Raw genomic sequence first — 18452 nt, forward strand, 5'->3', positions numbered from 1 at the left:
CTTATTTCGTCCGTAAAATTTCAGTTATTTTTAAACAGTTATTTTATTTACACATAATGTCAGGCTGGCACCTGGAACAATAAATGTGGAGTTTTATTGTAAACTTGATCCAAGTATTTGAAACTCAATAATTTTTACAGTGCTAATTGATATATTACATGGTTCTAAGAATTTAGAAGAAGGAAATAATAATTTAAGATGATATCAAATTAAATATTACAAATTCCCACTATTCCATTTTTGGGGTAACTGAATAGTTGCTGAGTTTATACAAAAAAAAGTTGAATTTAGATGAGATTGAAAATTATGCTATTAAGTTGACCTTGTGTAGAACTAAGGCACACTTTAGGGGAAAATTTTCTTTCAGTTGGACTTGAAGAAACCCTTTAGCTTCTTAAATTATCCATTTGGAACATTTATTTAAATAAATAGTTATCAAATTCTGTGAACCTTAAATTCTGTGAAGCAAAGGCTTCTACTTTTGGTCCCCATTATCTTCCACTCTGAAATGTAATGTGTAATCATTTCACCATGAGCCTTTGATAAACTAACCACATGGGAAAAGAGTAAATGTTTTCCAGTCCTATCTACAAAAATATGACTATGGCTTTTGGTGATCAGAAGTAAGCATACGGCTCTTAGGTGTTGGAAAATAAGCTTGTCCTTGCCATAACCTATAGATATATATTTTTTCCTGCTAACATGGTTTCACAGCAGAACCGAAAGTCCGTTCACAATCATACACATGCCATTCAGCTTGATAGTTTCAAGACTTGAGATAATTGTGTTTGATGATTATATGTCTAGAGAGAGAACAAACTGAGTGGACATAATCAATCTTTTTATTCTGAGAATGTCATAACAATCGCTAACACTTGAGAAATATGTAATGAAGCCTATGCTCTCTTATGTGGCTTATATGAAATGCTAAATTCAATGGCATTTAAATATGGCCAAAGAAAGTTATAGTTTTAAATGTTGTAGATGAATCACTAGGTTAAACAATTGGTTATGTGACAGTTTACAGCACCAAAATCAGATGCTGTAAGATGCTATTCTAAGAATCTTTATTGAATATGCAGATAATGCTTTCTAAATTTAACCACAGAATATTTTATTCATAGTGCAACTTGCAAGATGGATACTCCTTGAAGTATAATTTGAGAAATTCTAGTCAGCTGTTTCAAACTTAATTATTTTCTTCAAATTTTCCATTTCTAGCACTCCTCATTTAATAGTAAACAATACTTCATTAAATAGAAACTCACTAAAATTTTTATCAGAATTTCAGCAAAATTGTTTGTACTTGCATCAGTTTGTTTCACTCATCTCCTACTTGAAAAAATGCCTCAAACTATACAGTGAGTTCCATTGACTCTTGTCTTCTCAGAATTCTCTTCCATCTGAGTTCTTTCTACGTCTTCAGTTTCTCCAATCTTACTTATTGTCCTCATTATCACTTAAACATAATTTTCTCTTTTGAAGTTCTACAGAAAGGCATTATGATATGACTCATGCTGCATCTCAAATTGCAGGGTCATCCCCAAAGACAAATTGTCAGAATTGTTGCCCTAGAAACTCCGATGTGACTCTAGAATCTTTCAGTCAGAGATCTCTGACCAAAACTAAAATACTAACATTTCAAAAGTGACTTAATAGTACGGATTTTTACAGAAATATTTGGAGTGCTCTATTTTGAAATTATCAGACATTTTTCTTACAAAAAGAAAGAAATGGAAAATGCTATCTAGAGACAGAGACTGAAGTCATTGAAGTTTGGGAGAAACACTTGTCTGGGTTTGTCAGAGAATAGCTATTATTCTGGCTACTAATTCACAAAAATCATTTATCCTTCTTCCTGAAACTATATCTAGATTATAGTTTCCAACTTCCTTTACATGTGGTTATATGTTTGCATTTTGGCCACCTTAATGTGGAAGGGAATTAGGTATAACACTTGTAGCCTATTCAAAAATGCCGCATACTAAACTCTCTATTTTTCTCTCTCTTCCTCTCACTCTTTAATTATCTCTCTATCTTTTTCTCTCCTTATCTCTATTTCAATCTCCATCTCTCTCTCTCTCTCTTTTGCCTGCAAGCCAAATGCAAAGGATGTTGTAATTACAAGATTGAAGGGATCAGTTGAGTTCTTGAGTTGCTATGTGGAAAATCACTTTCAGTAAAAATACACAGAACTGTTAAATGAGCACAAAATAAACCTCACTTATCTTGAATTACATCAATGAGACTTGAAGGTTGTTTCTGTCTTATTTGTTAGTGAGGAATAACTTTTGCTTATGATACTTAGATGGCATATGAGTTATACTGATGAGATTCTTTGAAAGTGCTGTGATATAGGAAGAATCTGCTATATTTGGGAAGGAAATCCTTAGTCAAAAAGTTTCAGGATAATATATGTGTTTGTTTACATGTACAAGATGCAGACTACACAGAACAAAGAGCTGAGTTATTTTACAGCACTATATTTCAGGTGCCAACTTTCTTATCTCCTCTTTCTTTGTTAATTTTTTTGTGATCCACACCTTGGAAGGTCAAGAATATTAGTTAGCAGGTGAGGAAGAAAATGATCAAAAGATTTGATGGACTAACCTCTATAGCAAATGATTAATCCACAGAAGACTCTGGCTGGAGTAGCTGAGGGTATTAGACCATAAAACAAGTTCTGAGTTTTGATGTGTGTACCATCTATTGCTTCTGCTCTTACTATGTTTTTGGCCTCAGAATTTAAGAGCAAAGTCAAGTGAATACCAATAATGCTTACTCTTCAGATCCTTGAGTCTCTTTTTATGTAATGCTGAAAATTTACATAAATAGTTCACTTAATACTTATGATTAAAAATACCCCCGTTTTTTAAATATATGCACAACCAAGATCTGGCTGTGGGAAGCAATAATTAAACTCTGCCCTTTCTCTAGCTTGTTGGGTTTGATAAATGATCTGAGTCTGGACCAAAATCAGAATTGAATGAATATCTTGTCATTTTCACAGATGCAGCACATATTACAAGAGAAAATAAGAATGTCCTATGAAGAATTCAATAGAGAAACTGGTCTATATTCTGATATTGGAATAAATAAACAGGATGGGAGATAGCAGATTGAGTAGGAGATTAGGTGTCTTGGCTAGATTTCTGTATAGAATTTGCTAAGTATGAGGCATTTCACTTAATGACATGAGGATCCTAAGGACTAAATTTGGTAGATGTTCCCAAATCTAAAATTGCTTCTATTCTATATTTGGAGGATGGCTAATGGATAACCTAGATTCAATATTTTTCTTCCAAAACAGTATTTTGAGTATTTGGAGGATTGCTAATGGATAAGCTAAATTCCATTTTTTTTCTTCCAAAACAGTATCTTTGATACTGTTAGTTATATCTTTTTCTAATTAGAAGACTTGATCTCAATTATTTCATAATAATTTTGGGAGGGTTTATGATAAAATTAGTCTCTAACAGAAAGATCCAAAAATAACTTAGTTACTTAAAAATGATATAAATTTCTTTTTCTTTTATGTATTAACTAAATGTCCATCTCAGTTTTTTCCAATGACTGACAGCTGAAAACTCTGTTCTGTATGGTTTTCAGCTTCACTATTCTCCTTGATATTTGAGGCCTGTTTATTTTCCCATTATATACTGATATATTTAACTCCCTCAGGCACTATTTTCGTCTTTAGACTCCATGATTTAATGAATCCTTAAGCAAGCAAATTTTGGGATTGAATAAAATCTGCAGTTTGGAAGTTAGACTGGTCTTCTGATAAAATATTCCTGAATTATAATATGGTGATTATATCTGCAGAACTTGGAGGCAGATTGTCTAGGGAAAATAACCAGCTTTGTTATTTATTAACTGTGAGAAGTTATTTAGTCGCTCTGTGCCTGTTTGCTCATCTCAAAAACTGTCTCTAATAATAACACCAACCTCACTGGTAGATTAAATCAATTAATAAATTTAAGGAACATAGAATAGTGGCAAAGCCATTGTAAATGCTCAGTAAGTAGTATTGAACATTATCCACTATAATAATAAGTACCTTTAGGGAAGGTAAAGAATGAGGTCGATTGTTATTGTCTTTCTGCCTCTTTTTATTGTTTTATTTGCACTCCCCAAAGTACCTGGCATATATTAGACACTGAAATATTTGTTGAGTTAATCAATTTCAAGTATTCCAAAATATTCTTTCATTATGTAACTATTCACTAATACAAAGAATTCAGAACTCAAAGCTCATTTAATGTAATTGATATAGCTTAACATTTGTGGGCTAAAATATCGGTATCATGATGAGATTTTCTGAATTTGAATCCTTGACCTGCCCCTCTCTAAGTTTTATTTAACCTCTGAGCCTCATTTATCTTATCAATAATGTAGGTTTAAAAATAGTACACCCCTCAAATGTATGACCAAGTAAGATTACATACCTAAAGTGCTTAGCTTCATGCTTGGAAAAATAATAAATGCGTTATAGGTACTTTTATTAGTATATTATTTTTATTTAGCACTTAAATACTCATTAAAAGTGTATCGGTACTCTATGCTGTCATTACATTAATATTCAATAGGCCTACTTTATTCCCTTGTTGTTTTGTCTTTCACTAACTTTTAAAATGCTTGTTTCCTCAGTAGATATGTTTCATACCATTTTATATTCCATCTGTTCTCACTGGTATATGACTGCAATGAATGCCAACTGGTGATTCATTCTAGTGATTTAGAGAAACAGTGTTCTTTAGATATAAAATCAAGTAAACCATTTTCTCCATGATCAATTACTCATGTCTTTTTTCCTAAAAAGAGATATTATTTAACAGGGCAGCCATTCAGGAACCTATCAGAGACATGATCTTCTCCCAATATCTTCTTCATTTAAATGAAATATTTTTGCCATTGTGTCCCAGAATAGCAAACCTTCTCTCAGGCATTGGTTCACTGACGCTATAAGCATAGTTGCTAAGAGAGGTCTTCATAGATTTTTTTTTTCCATTTATTGCCCTTTTGTTAATTCTCTCACTGATAAAGGACAAGAAGGTGAGCTTTGACTTTATCATTATTATTATTATTATTCATGATTCTTTGTACTGGAGACAATTCCTTTGGAAAGACTGCTATCCCTCATTTAATTTTCTCTCTTCAGCATCACTTGGAACAATCTCTAACTTTTATTTGGTAAAATATTTCTAATATCCTCCACTCTTAAAACAACGGTTATTTACCCTAAATATCTATTATTCAGATTATATATATATATATCTCAGTTTATATATATATCTCAGTTTCTGTATTTGCATATACAGGTGTATATATATGATATATATATCATATATATGATATTATATATGATAATATATATATGATATATATATCATATATATGATATTATATATGATAATATATATATGATATTAACTGACTCTGGAGCGTAGGCATGTGCTATGACCTAAAGATAAATAAACAAGTAGGATTTGATTTCTACTCTCCCAGACCTAACACACCAGTGAGAGAGATGCTGAATTTAAATAAAATGAAGTTACACAGCTGGTGCATTTAAAGCAAATATTGAATGGATCTAATGCATTAAATTCTGAAAAATGAAAGGAAATGTACACATCTTAGGATGTTAATTGAGCTGACTTTTGAAATTCTTGAATTTTCCTTACGTTATTGTCGGTCACTATATTTTAAAAGACAACCTATTACCAAGAAGTAGGAATCATTTATTTTAGACATATAGGCTTTTTCTTTCTCATATTTTCTACAGGAAGAGTGCCAGGATGAATAAAGTACAAAACTCAACTAAACCATTAAAAAATCACATTTCATGAGGATTTATTAAGTCAAATTTTAGGAAGCCAATTACCTTCACTTTTTTTATGCTTATTAATAGGAAAAAGTGATTGCCATATGTGCTAAGATATAATACTTCCAAAATGACCCTTTTTGTCTTAAGTACAGCACTTTTTGAACTATGGAATAATTGCATAATTATAAAAGTTTGACCTACAAAATGTTTCATAACAATAGATGTCTGTACATGTAGAAAAATTGTTTTTCTACATATGTTTGACTAATCAGAATGGTGTTACTATTAATAGAGAAATTTGTGATTCTATCCCAGACATTTAAAATTGAGAATAAATTAAATAAGAATTGAGAATAAATTAAATTTCCAAATTTCTTATGAAAATTGAAATCATATGGATTTATACAAACTGAGTATTTTGGTAATATTATCCTGCAAAAATAATTTGAAGTTGTTTTCACTTTAGATTATCCTTTGATTTATAACTTACATGACAACTTTATTTAAAATCTTTAGAGCAAATCACAGTCCTATAATATCATATCCATGTTGTTTTATTGTCTACCTTGCATTAGAAGAATGGTTTCCAGAATTCAATCCTTTGGAAAGAGTTGACAAAAAATTTTTCAGCTTGTTCAGAATCCACTTAGGAGACTGAACTCATGTATTTAGGTCAATTGAATGATCAGCTAGCTGAACAGCTATTAGGTATGCATTAAACAAGTTTTAGGACAAAGCACTACGTTAGAGTTTGCTTCTGGGTTTTAGGGAAGAACTGTTACAGAATCTTCAGGGCACAAAGAGCATGGGGGTCTCTTCCTCTCTGAAAAAGCATGTGCCCATGGGGCACTGCTGGCTGAGCCTGCTCAGTGTTTGTGGATAATAATAGGGAAATAGTGCACATATCTCTCTCGGGTTCTTTTTGACAATCTACTTTAATATAAGCCCTTGAACTTCAGTGGTGCTTCTTAGTGCTATGTATTTTAGGTTCGTTAGACTTATTTCAACAGCAATGATTCCACACAATCCTTTGAACACAGTGCAAAGGATCAACCAAATCATACATTCTGGCGCCACAGTGTCTTTCTTTTAAATCCTCAATCTTCTTGCTTTTAGCTTTGTGGCCAAATATGTCTCTGTGTTTCTGTTTCCTCAACTGTGAAATAGAGATAGAAATGACAGCAACCTCAAAGTATTTTCAAACGAATAAATGTATATATAAACAAAAATACCCAACACAATGTCCAGTACCTAAGATCACACAGTAAACATTTTTATATGTATAGAGTGTGATGAAGTTGGATAGGACTTTCACCATGGTCTCCTAAGAGAGCCCTACTGGCTCTTTTTTTTTTTTTTTTTTTTTGTCCTTTCTAGATCTATTTTCCATGTTTCTTTAATCTGCCCTGTTGATAAGCTACATGCTGCTGTCTCCTAAAATCTATAGACTGCATCGCTAGACTTTCTTGTCTTTAAGTTTCCCATAGGGTTTCACCAATGGGAAACGCCAGTAGGTAAGAGAGCAAATGGGGAGAAAGGGCAATATATTGTTGTCTCTGCTTCTGCGAGTAAAGTATTAGGCTGATTCCTCTGCCACAGATCTGATTAAGGACCGTACTGCAGTGTTGTTCTTGAAACACTGCTTCTCGCCTTATTTTTCGGGAATCTGGGGAAAGTCTTTTGTCACTGGTCCCTGGGTGCTTCACTGTTCTTTGTTGGTTCTCTTAATTCTGTAAACTCTTTCATATAGAATCTCTTTCTTCAGTTAAACACATTGAACATGTTGAATATGACATCTTTTTGTTTTGATGAATTAAATATGAGGGCAAAAATGTGTCATTAAAAACTTTTTTGAGACTCACTAAAATATCCCTAAAATGACTCTGCTTTCCAATCCCGAGGCATCTTCCTTCATCTATTTATACGTGCTTAATATTATAAAGAAGCAAGGGGTTAACCATGAAATGTCAGAGGTTACAAAAATATCTTGTTCATGGAAAATGGGTATTTTGATCCTCTTCATCAATGTGCAGGATAGGAAATCATTCTTCTGCTATCTGTTGCTATATAAAAAGTCCCTCCAAAATGTAGTGGCGCAAAACCAAGCATTTCATTTGGATCACATTCCATGGTTCGGCAATTTGTCCCAGGCTTTCATGGGTGGCCCTTCTGATATTGACTTAGATATTATTTTCTGGGCTTAATGATAGTTCTAGAGCATTAACTGGAATAGCTAAGAGTCTCTCTTTATGTAAGTATGAATTCTTATCCTCCAGGAGGCTAGTCAGGCTTGTTCCCATGGTGGAGGAATGTTTCTTGGGCCAAGGGCAGAAGCTAAATTTCCTCTTGAGGTTCAGAACTGGCACAGATTACTTCTTTCCTAGTCTATAGGGTTAATGCAAATTAGCTCAGATTCCCTCAAGGGATGAGGGAATAGACAACAATTTTGGGTGGGAGAGGTTGTAGAGAATCTGTGTCCATTTTTTCAATCTACCCCAATCGTAAATCCCAATATCAGGTGAAGGATTGCTCCAAAAAAAGCAAACATTATTCATAAAACTAATGTGGGATATCTTTTAGAAAATGCAATTCAGCTTATTTTCTCCCCTTAACTAGATGTTGCTAAGCTCTTTAATAAGCGATTTGCACTATCGTTATAATCAGAGCAGAACAGAGTGTAGTGAGAATATTTTGGGGGGAAATCTGACATGTTTCCTATGGACATGATTCTGGAGGCAGTTTTCACTAATGTTTAGGTATTGAAAGCTTTGATACTTATTGAAACCGCTCATGATGGTAAGAACAATGTGGAGTAACACTGCCCTTTTTTGTATTATTAGTATACTTTAAGTTTTAGGGTATATGTGCACAACGTGCAGGTTTGTTACACATGTATATATTGCCATGTTGGTGTGCTGCACCCATTAATTTGTCATTTACATTAGGTATATCTCCTAATGCTATCCCTCCCCACTCCCCACACCCCACAGCAGGCCCCGTGTGTGATGTTCCCCTTCCTGTGTCCAAGTGTTCTCATTGTTCAATTCCCACCTGTGAGTGAGAACATGCAGTGTTTGGTTTTTTGTCCTTGCGATAGTTTGCTGCACTTTTAAAGACAGAGGCTCTCTCCTGACTCCTTAATGCTACCCCTCGCCACATTCTCCATGACTCTTAGAGGCCAAAGAAGAGTATCTTGGAACTTCTGTAGTTTCAGTAGTCCCCTGAGAAGGCTCTCAGAAACAGAGAGTTTACCTGAAGTAAAGGCACAAATGATCTCTAGAAAATGGGAGAACATTGATTTGTGAATATGAAGAAAATTGGTCAAGTTAGTAAATGGTACTATACAAAACTGATTAAGTGCTTACTGAAGGAGATGATGTTTTCATAGACATTACTAGAATTTGATAGTATTTTTTAAAATGTTATCTTTGTAAGTGTTGTCTTGAGTCTTTAAGTTTCTTCAGGAGTCCTATCAAAAATTTAATATTTAAAATAATGCTATTAACCCAAACATTTGACCGTCCTATGGGAATGGGTATATACATTTTGTCAGCATTGAACTTTAAAGGAGGCTGATTGCCACTTTTGTTTACCTAGTCTCCAACATACTGCTTGGCTCACACTGGAGTCTCAAACACCTTTAGAAGACAAACCCATTAAAATATTGTATTCACATGAAAGGTCACAGTTTATTATAGAACAGATTTTAGCACAATGGTTTTCACAATAATTTTTGTAATGCTTACAATGGTAAATAAGTGTTTATTTTTCCCTGAAACTACCTGTTAGAAACTAATCAGAAAGCAATCAAGTTATATGATCTTGACATATTAACCTTAACTTAAAAACATAATTATATACAGACACTCCTTAATTACAAAGAGGTTAACCTATGTGAGCTGACGCTATTGCAAGAAACAACACATTGAACATCATAGCTTAGCTTAGCCTACCTTACATGTGCTCAGAACACTTATATTAGCCTAGACTTGGGCAAAGTTACCTGGCAACAGCGGTATGCTGTAGTATATCCGTTGTTTACCCTCATGATCATGTGGCTGAGTGATAGCTACGGCTCACTGCTGCTGCCCAGAACAGTGAGAGGATCCCACTGCTTGCTACTAAATGCGTATGGCTTCTGCAACCATGGGAAAGTCAAAAAATTGTAAGTTGAACCACTGTAAGAGGACTCTCTGTATATGTATGTGGAAATTATATATATATATAATATATATATATATTTCATTTCCAACAGAAATGTTATACCTGTTCCAGGGAAGTAAGTGTCGATGAAGCTTCATCAGGATTTTGAGTACAGAATTCTTTTGGCCCCATGCAGTTGACAATCGCATTACGCATATTTATATGTGCCTATTCATCTTATTGTAAAAACAGTTTCAGAAGGAAAGATTCCTCTATTGGATAAGTATAGTACTAAGGAAACTAATCACTTAGAAGATCGGCACTTCAACAGCTCCAAAAGTGCAAATGGAAGAAAAAAAAACAAAAACATAGTTTAAATAAGATAAGCAAGACAAACAAGGGAAGGTAAAGCATTTTGTTCTTACTACTTAATGTCCCCCAGTTACCTATTTTTAACTCCTGTCAATATGGATTGTTAGCCTTTGTATTCATAAAGTACATTTGGCTAGAAAGATGATAAATGCTGTAAGAGCACATGAGAACTTTCATAAGAGAAAATTATTTTTTACATCATTGTCATCTTGGTTCTCAGTGGGTTAGAATTCAACTCATTTCTATGGTTGTTTTTTCTCTATCTGGGATTTAATTTTAAATTAAATTTTAGTGAAGTACTTTCCTTCTCCTCATAAATTGAAGAAAAATGAGAATGAACGTTCTTCTTTCCTCAGAATAGACTTCTGCTTCTACAGTACTTGAAAATACAACTACCCTAGAGATTTGTCGCATATATTTTAGCTTGGGGCTTTCCTTTATGATCACTTACATTTACTACTTTTCCTCTTGGACTCTTCAGAGAAATCTGTAAAACTAGCTTTTTCATCAAAGATGAGCAGAATTTCCACTTAATCTTAAATTAATATTTTAATCCCAATTCACAAATGTTGTTTTTGCTGCATATGCAGAAATTTATCAAAAATAGATGCCTAAAATTTTTAGGTACACATTTGTTTTTCTTCTGAAATATTATTTTGTTTGTAGGCTTCTGTTGTCTGGTGGCATTCATATTTATCCTTAAATAGAAGAAGAATATAGTATTTTGAGGATAATAGAACACATTTTTAACCTACTGAAAAAAAAGCATATCATGCTAATTAATTAATTTGTTATACGTAAGCCAATAGCAAGCAGTTCAGTTCTATTAGTTTCAATTGAATTAGAGCAGATTTTAACATAAAAATTTTTAGAAATTCCAATCCCTCTTATAGTTACCGTAGATTTGTATTTAAATGTCTTTTAGCATTTGTCCTAAATTACTTGTTATTCAGTGAGCAAAGCTAATGGTTATTGCATTGGAGATTTAATAAATAAAAGTTGAGAATATTTAATAAAATTTCATGATAATAAGTATGAGAGTACATTAATAATGAAAAAATGCAGAATGAGATTTTTCATCATAGCTGGAAGGTTAAGGAATTAATTTTACAGACCATGAAATGGAAATAGCTTCCCCACCATATTATTAACCAATGCTTAGATCAGTATAATCAACTCCTTTATTCAGAGCATGTCTATTCTCATATTTAATGGCACTAAATAGGCATTTCCATCAGTTCAATAGGTTAATATAATTCAATAAATAATATCCAAGTAAGAAGGAGATCACATCATGTGATGAGTCCTTGATAAGATGCCTTATTTTATTAAGCAAATACATCAACAATTCTGAAGCTAATGTAGGTATAATTTTGTTAGCTACATTTTTACAAGTTACACAGTATATTAGCATGCTGCCACCAATACAGAATGTGACCACTGTAACGAATGGAAAATAAGTGGGATATTTAGAAAACAATATTTCTCAGATAGATCTTTCCCAACAAATGATGAATTATGATTCAAAGTGTGGATTATGTTTCTATAAAAATTAAAATATCAGTTTTTAAACATATTCAGAAAACATATAAGAACAATCCTCCACACTGTCAAAATATATTGTTATATAGACGTCAGCATATGACAGGGAACCAATACGTTAACTTCTGTTTAACAAAATGTTATACTAGTTTTTGCCCTTGGCAGTGTATGGAGCTTTCTGTCATTACAAAGTTGTCTCAGTGCTGTAGAAAATATTTGCACTTTGACACATTTAAAGTCATGCTGGAGAAATGGGTGGATATGTGTGGAGCAGAGCAAAGGACTGCTAAAATACCTCCTTGGTTCACCTCTGAGATTTTATTTAATTGAATACCATTGACAAAAAACAAAACAAATAAACAAAACAGAACAAAAACACAGCATCTTATTCAGAGGCCAGAGAAAAATAAATACTGAAATTAGTGTCACCTTTGTTCATTTATCTAGTTTCTCATTCCCCCAGAAAGATGTTCTTAAATTCCAGGCTGTTCTCTTTATGATGGATGTAGCTAATAACAGGTGTGATGTTCAATATTATTTCTCGGAATTAGACTTAACTGCTGCTAGTCCCCATCTTCAGTTGCTCCACAGATTAATTCAAAAACGATCTTTCACAGTTTTAAAGCATCGTAGGGAAATGTCAGACATATGATCTCACTCCTTATCTCAAATCTCTGTCACGGCACTTCCTATCTGTCTTCAAGGTGTGAATACAAATTTATCTATTAGTGTTTGTTTTTGCAGAAGTCTCAGACATTTCAGCTTTCAATGAAAAGTGGACTTATATCTAACCCTACAAACACACCACATGATTTATCCACAGTAAAATAATATTATACAAAATTCTGTGAGAATTTCTCCAATCAAAGATTATTTTTTCCCTTTGAGTGGGATAACTGACAGAAACTTTCCAGCGTGCTGCATTTTAGCTTTATTGTTATGATTTTTTGGACATTGATTTTATAGTTACTAAAATTATTTGTTAACAATTTGGATGTTTTCTATAAGCCAGATATTATTATATTGTTCTTTAATACTATGCATTTCAATGACATTTCTCGTTTTTCCACCTAGCCTATCCTTACTTTCAGCCATTCAAGAATGGTAATGGAGTACTCAATTCCTAGCCTAATATAAGTACACAGTAAATCTTCATTGTAGGTACTATACTAAACTGCTTGCTTTATACTACAGCAGGGGACATTGCTTTAATATACTGCAGTTTTAAGTTAGCTTTGGCTATTTATTATTAGACTTTTAATGGCATCAGTTTCAGATATTATCCTTATCAAGAACTTGTTTGTATAATTTCAGATTCTTTCTTTACAAGAAAAATGTCATATTTTTTGTTTTTTCAGAACTCCAAACTCTTATTAGACCATTCATTATTTTTTCTTCTCTCTCAGCAAATTGAATATAATATTATATTATCTGAGAAAAATCACTTGATTAGACAGTTCCCAGCTCAATGCCACCATCTTCCGAGTTTTATACAATGATGCTGATCTGGAATAATATACTGATTAAAAGGAAAGTCTACTGAGTCAGATTGTCTGAATTTAAAACTTTCCTCTACACTTTACCAACTTGTGATATTATGTAGGTTTCAGTTTCCTATTATATAGAGTGGAGATAAGAATTATAACCAAGTGAAAGACTTTTAAGAATTCAGTGAGTAATCCCTGTCAAATGATTAGTACAATGCCTGGCATTTATCAAGTATTCAATTCATGTTCATTGGGCTTCACGTATATTAATGCATGTTGTTATTCTATGCCTCTATTTACGAAACTCTTTAGTCTTTCAATAATCAAACATAAATCACCCTATAGTTAAAATCACAAATACATTCTATACTAATATATTGTATTTAAGAAATAAATACAATAAAAATTTGAGCCATTTCTTTATAAGAAAATCTTTAGGAGATATTATCTTTAAAGTATTATGAAGATGGGGATACAAAGGCAATGCAAAATATTTAGCTTTAAATGTTTATCAGAGTTCCGTGCATATTAAGTTGCAGTTAGCCTAATCAAATGACCATTTTAGACATCAGTAACTTTGCAAAGGCTGATGGACCTTCACTTACAGTTTGGTATGGACATTGACACTAATGATGCCCCCCACACATCAAGAGGTTATGGAAAGGTTGATCATTTATGTAATTGAGGTCTATGGGGAGAGCAGGAAGGCCTCTCAGGAAGATCCTAAATGGCTAGAGAGAGGAAGGAAAGAGACTTGCCTAGGTTTTTACTGTACAGGCTAGTGAGAGTTTGCTCATGTAGGGAGGATATATGAGATTTGAATTTCTTGCCTGCACCAAAGGAGGGAACACCAGCGCTTTCTTGCCGGCTTGTCCAGAAGCGGGGATCAAGGGGAAAGGGGAAAAATGATGCTTAAAAGCTATCAGCAGTCAAATATCAAAAAGTTGAGTCAGACTCCTTGTTAACAAACTACGACATTAAATTTTAGTAGAAAAATTGACTGAGTTTAATCAACCAGACAGTGTCTTACATATGTTATTCAAAAGTACCTTTGACTGATTTTTACTGGATATAGTAATCTTCATTCAACAATTTTTAAACAATATAATGTGACTTGAAAACTCCTAGAAATGTGAAGCCAAAAACACATTTTGTTAATTTCTGTTATTTCTAAGCCCTTATCACATACCACTTTATATTTTAGTTAATTGTGTTTATTGAATTGAATTCCAAAATCTTAAGAAAATAAGGCGTGCTCATTGTACTATTTTAAATTTCTGGCATGGCTTTGCATAATGCTAGTATTTAAAAATAATTTATAAAATTAATAAATCAATTAATTATTCACTTACATAAGGCTCTGTCCATGGAGTTTTTTTGACATAGCATCCTGAAGAAAACAAATTAAAATTTGAAACATCAAGAATACTTTTGATTAAAATCATTACTTTTATAAGTATAATAATCCTATAATTAATAAAAAAGGCTCTAATGTATTTTCTATGAAAAAAAATTTTTGAAACTACCATGTCATAAAACTGAAGCATTCTTAAGAAGTTAAATTATAAAGTGGTTATAGATGTGACATGCTCTGATAATTAGAACTCTTAATTCAAGTAAATATATAGGAATTGTATACTTGACTTGGTTTCATTTGCTGCCATATAAATGCTGTTCTGGATCATGTTATAATTGGCTATTAAATGAATGTGTGCATAATAAATTTTTGATATATGAAAGGCATTAAATGAATCTAGAATACAATGCACTGAAAAGTAGTATTGAATGAATGTGAAGACAAATAAAAAAATCTGAATACTTACATTCATCTCAAGAACATACTCACCTGAAAAGATATTTTTCTTGTAATTTTCTACATATGAATTTCTTATTTGCTAATATGAATAAAGATTACGTACTAGACTTAAAATCATCAAAAATCAAAAATAAGGTATTTATTAACAGCATTTATAACATTTAAAAAATTGTAGCTAATGTTACATAATAGGAGTTACCAACTTAAATGCTCTATACCTGCAAGGAGCAGCAGATAATATAATTTAATGAAACAGTGTGTAAATATCCATAAGAGAGATTTCTGATGACCAAGGAGTTAAAATACATCCTTCCTTCTAGCACAACTCCAAAGTACCCAATACAGCCAGAGCGAAAAGCACAATTGATTACCAAGGAATATTTTTAAAGTGTAACGAAGCTATAATATTAGACAAAACTAAACAATAACATCATTTGGGAGATGTGTAGTCCAAATTATCTTATATTTGGGAGGAGGCAGAGCAAGGAAAACAAACAGAATGTGGTTGCTATGGGATATGGGGCTCGGGACTCTAGCTCTTCAGGGGAGATCAAGGCCATCCCCAGTTGCTGGTAGAAAGAAACATCAGAATGAGGGCTCAGCACAGGTAGAGTGAGGAACTGGTCTGTCCAGACTGGAGCAGTTCAGCAAACTGCAGCAGAGATTTCCTCAAGAATCTAAAATCGATTCCCTACTTGTTTGTGTCTGAAGCTGAAATTTAGACAACTGCCATAGAGTTTGGGGCCGAATTAGTAATAAGGAAACATAGAAAACCAAGCCAAAAATGTCATGGAATAGCATACACCATAACATATATATTTTTGATTACACTAAAATTACATATAATAAAGAGATAAGCCTCTTATTTGTGAAATATAGTTATAATATATATCGTTGAAAAATCATTACTCTCAAGAGTTTTGTGCTTATCTATTCATAAATAATAAGAGTGTTAAAACATCTAAAAGAAAACTGTCATAGACATGAAGTGGCAAGTTATAAAATTACCTTAGTGGAACATAAATATAATGAATAAATGCTTAAATTAACTGTTATATTATTTAAGAAAATCTAGAGAGAATAATTTATAGGTAAAATATCTTGATTTTTAAATGCAGTCAATAGTGTGGTAACTTGTTACAGTTTTAAACACAATATGAGCTAGCAATATATTTTCCAAAACAAACAAAACAAAACAAAACAAAAAACTGACTACAGGTCAGATGAAGTTCAATGTCTCTGGGTTGTTATTTTCAGTGTTTTTTTTTTTTTTTTTTTTTTGAGATGGAGTTTTGCCCTTAGTGCCCAAGCTGGAGTGCAATGACACGATCTTGGCTCACTGCAACCCCCGCCTCTGGGGTTCAAGCGATTCTCCTGCCTTAACCTCCCAAGGAGCTGGGATTACAGGTGCATGACACCAAGCCCGGCTCTTTTTTTTGTATTTTTAGTAGAAATGGGGTTTTACCATGTTAGCCAGGCTGATCTTGAACTCCTGGCCTCAGGTGATCTGCCTGCCTCTGCCTCCCAAAGTTCTGGAATTACAGGCATGAGCCACTGCGCCTGCCTGCTATTTTCACCATAAAGATTGAAGTAGCTGATATTTCTACTGCATTATAAACAATTATATAAGTGCATTTATTCTAAAAAAAAAGATTGCCAATATTTTTATTGAAATTTGGAAAAGAATTAAGCATATTTAAGACAACATTTTCTTAGAGCTTAACTGTTCAGTTTGCCAGAAACTATATTCCATGACCCGAGTACAAGATAATAGTGGGCTAAAAGCTGCCCAGTAACTAGGCCGTCATAAAGTTAATTACAATTGCAGAAGAGAAGTGTACATATTTTTATTCCTTCTCTGTGTGAGCTTGTGTTTTGATTCTGACATTTAGAATTGCTGGTCTGAAATGTAGTAAAGTTCCTTTACCGTTATCTGTTAGAAACCAAGATTATTAAATACAATTTTAGTTGTGTCAGGTTTTTATTTTTTAACTTGAAAAATTATTCAAGCTTTTCAGAAATTTTGAAAAGATTCTTTCAAATAGTGATTTAATTGTGACCAACCAGAATTTAGCAAACTACCTTTCAATTTAACAGTCTAGAGTATATTCAATATTGTGTTGAAGGCAGGTACATTGTTGCAAATTTGAGTATAATTTTCCCTTTTTTTCACGTTTATTTATTTATTTATGTTTGAGACAGGGTCTTGCTCTGTTGCCTAGGCTGGAGTGCAGTGGTGTGATTATAGCTTGCTGCAGCCTTGAACTACTGGGCTCAAGCCATCCTCCTGACTCAGCCTTCCAATTAACTAGGACTACAGGCACACACAACTCCACCTAGCTAATTTAAAAAAAAAAAACAACTCTGTAAAATGAGTTTTCCCCTGTGATGCCCAGGCTGGTCTCGATCTCCTGACCTCAGCAATCCTGCCACCTCAGTCTCCCAAAGTGCTGGGATTACAGGCATGAGCCACCATGACAAGCCACATTTTATTTTTCATTTCCCATGTATTTATAATATTCTATAAAATTTTAAAAATGCTCTCAGATATAAATATTGACCATTTTATTCAACATTGGGCAAGTATTTGCAGCATGCCAACAAGGTATGAGACGACGATCTGGGCACGTGTGATACTTTAATGAATAAAATATATAAAAATTGTTGTCCAGAGAGATCAAGCATTCTAGTAGAAGCAGACAGACAAAAAGTTAAAGGATAAACAAATTCTACATCAGGTTGACTGGTGATATGTGCTGTGGCAAACATTTATTTTTAAAAATAGAGAAAGGAGAAATGGGTGTGGAGGATGGGTGATTTTAAATAGACTGTTCAATGTAGTTCTCACTAAGAAAGTCACATTTAAAAGTGGTCTTGAAGGTAGTTATGAAGTTAACTTTGTGGCTATCTGGGGAAAGATTATTCCAAAGAAAGTAATCAGCCAGTCAAATGGAAAAAAAATGCTTGCCAGTTTTGCGGAAAAACAAGGAGCCCAGAATAATCTAATTGAAATGGGTGAAAGAAATGAGAATAATTTATTAGAGAAATACTGGGAATCTGATCTGACATGTCCGTAGAGGCCACTGTGAGGACTGCGTCTCAACGCAAATGAACAATTGGTAAATTCTGAAAAGAGAACTGAGATGTCCAAACTTAGCTAGTTAAAAAAAAAAAGCATACCTCTTCTGTATTTGGTTGAAAATAGATGGCAGGAGCAGAAGCTAGTGAGAAGACACACTTAGAAGAACACTGCAATAATCCAAGT

The sequence above is a fragment of the Pongo abelii genome, chromosome 4 (assembly GCF_028885655.2).
Source record: "Pongo abelii isolate AG06213 chromosome 4, NHGRI_mPonAbe1-v2.0_pri, whole genome shotgun sequence".
Classification (NCBI taxonomy): domain Eukaryota; kingdom Metazoa; phylum Chordata; class Mammalia; order Primates; family Hominidae; genus Pongo; species Pongo abelii.